Below are 2,603 nucleotides of genomic sequence, written 5' to 3'. Positions count from 1 at the left end.
TGCGATATTTCTACTTCAGTGTAAAGAAGTGATAAGTCTAAAACAACTGTTCGCGTTCTTATCATCAAGAAAAGTAGATTTTAGTTCTGAACTTCAGAAGCAGAACAAGCTGGTAACATGTAGAAAAAAAAAACATTACCAACTAAAGAGTGATTCAGAAACAGGTTTAACGAGGGCAGAAAAGGTTTTGATATGGAAGTGTTTTGTTGGTATATAGTGTATCTTTCACATCTAACGTTTAAGAGTTGCTAGCAATACATTTTGTAACACATTGGTTAGAAAGCCTGATTATTATCAGTACAAAACTATACAGTTACATTACTCTTTAAACCTTGATTGCAAATGAAAGTCATTAGTAAATATTAGGACATAAGTATTAAAACTTGGGTAAGTTCAAACCAATATATATGTAAAACGGATCGTTTAGGTTGAGAAAATATTTTACGTAGAGGAGTGAACAACGTTTCGACCTTCTTCGGTCATCGTCAGGTTCATAAAGAAAGAAAGAAGTAACTGACCGGAAGCTGACCACATGTTTGAAAGTGGTTGTGTAATTGAGTGTTGGAATGTAGAAGGCGGTGTTAGATGTTTGAATATATAATTTTATATTATTTATTTTAATATTTTGATATAAGTATAAAGGTGTTCCTTTGTATTGGTTTATTTTGGGCTTAAGTTGTTGTATAAGTAAGGCTTCTTTAATTTTGTGTTTGTTTATGTTTGTTTCTTTATTTAGCATTTGAGTGTTTTCTATGGTTATGTTGTATTTATTTGACTTGCAGTGTTCGAAAACGTTTGAGGGTGACTTTTTTTATGTTCTTTGAATCTGGTTTCCATTTTATAATTGTTTCTCAATATAGAAGCCGTGGCAGTTACCACATTGTATTTTATAAATAATGTTGGTATTGTATTTGTCAGTGTAGTTTTTACATAGTATAGACCTTAGTTTTGTGCCTGGTTTTTGAATAAATTTGGTATTAAGTGGAATGTCGTATTTTGTTACTAGTTTTTGCCAAATGTTGGTTATTCTTTCTGCTGATGTCGGGAATATATGGTATGCAGCAGTATATGGTTTCGTGATTTTTTAATTCGTGGGATATATTTACTTTTGTTTGTTGATTTTACTTTCTGTCTAGGTGTGTGCGTATAATGCTTTCTACGGTTTGTGGAGGAAACTTATTGATGTTGATGAAGTATTGTTTTACTTTGTCTAATTCATCGTTAATTTTATTTGGTGAGCATAGTTTTATGGCTGTGTTTATTTGGTTTCTTAGTATGTTTAGTTTTTGTTTTGTTTCATGTGCTGAGTCTCAAGGAATGTATAGTCCAGTATGGGTGATTTTTCGGTGGATTTCTGTTTTAAATTGTGTATCGGTTCTTGTAATTTTGATATTAAGAAATGATATTTGATTGCTTTCTTCCTGTTCACATGTGAAATTAATGTTGGGATGTATTGAGTTAATGTGATTGAAAAAATTACGTGTGTGTTCTGTAGATCTGAATCCCGCAACCGTGCCATCTGCATATCTGTACCAGTATAGTGGTGGATGTAATGCTGTGTTATTTGCTTGTGTTCCAAGATCCTAACCCATCTATAGACATTCCCAGCAACCAATTAGCAACCCTCATAGAATTCACCACAATGAAGACAAACTTCATGTTCAACAACCACAACTATATACAAAGAAATGGCCTAAGCATGGGCAACCCAGTATCACCAGTTCTAGCCAATATTTTTATGACACAAGTTGAAACACAAGCAATTAACACAGCATTACATCCACCACTATACTGGTACAGATATGCAGATGGCACGGTTGCGGGATTCAGATCTACAGAACACACACGTAATTTTTTCAATCACATTAACTCAATACATCCCAACATTAATTTCACATGTGAACAGGAAGAAAGCAATCAAATATCATTTCTTAATATCAAAATTACAAGAACCGATACACAATTTAAAACAGAAATCCACCGAAAAATCACCCATACTGGACTATACATTCCTTGAGACTCAGCACATGAAACAAAACAAAAACTAAACATACTAAGAAACCAAATAAACACAGCCATAAAACTATGCTCACCAGATAAAATTAACGATACTGGTGATACTGGGTTGCCCATGCTTAGGCCATTTCTTTGTATACAGTTGTGGTTGTTGAACATGAAGTTTGTCTTAATCGTGGTGAATTCTATGAGGGTTGCTAATTGGTTGCCCGGAATGTCTATAGATGGGTTAGGGTCTTGGATATAGAGTTCTAAGGCTATCTTGCAGGCTTCAGTGGTTGAAACTTCTGTAAAGAGGGATATAAAATCGAAACTGGCCATTAAGACTTTATGATTAAGTTGATTTAGATTAGACTTGAAATTAAAAGAGTCATTGATGAATGAGCTGGCTGATGTTACATATTTGGAGAATGCCCGTGCTATGTATTTACCAAGATTGTAATTAAACGATTCATATATGGACATTATTGGTCGTAATGGACAATCTGGTTTATGAGGTTTGGGGATGCCGTATATTTGTGGTAAGAATAAAGTGTTTGTGAAATTGTGTTGGCTTTTTTCATTTTTAGTAGTATTTTGTTTAGTTG

This window comes from Tachypleus tridentatus, chromosome 10 (assembly GCF_004210375.1).
Source record: "Tachypleus tridentatus isolate NWPU-2018 chromosome 10, ASM421037v1, whole genome shotgun sequence".
Lineage (NCBI taxonomy): Eukaryota > Metazoa > Arthropoda > Merostomata > Xiphosura > Limulidae > Tachypleus > Tachypleus tridentatus.
The sequence above is the reverse complement of the archived record's forward strand: the minus strand, read 5'-3'. Positions refer to the sequence as shown.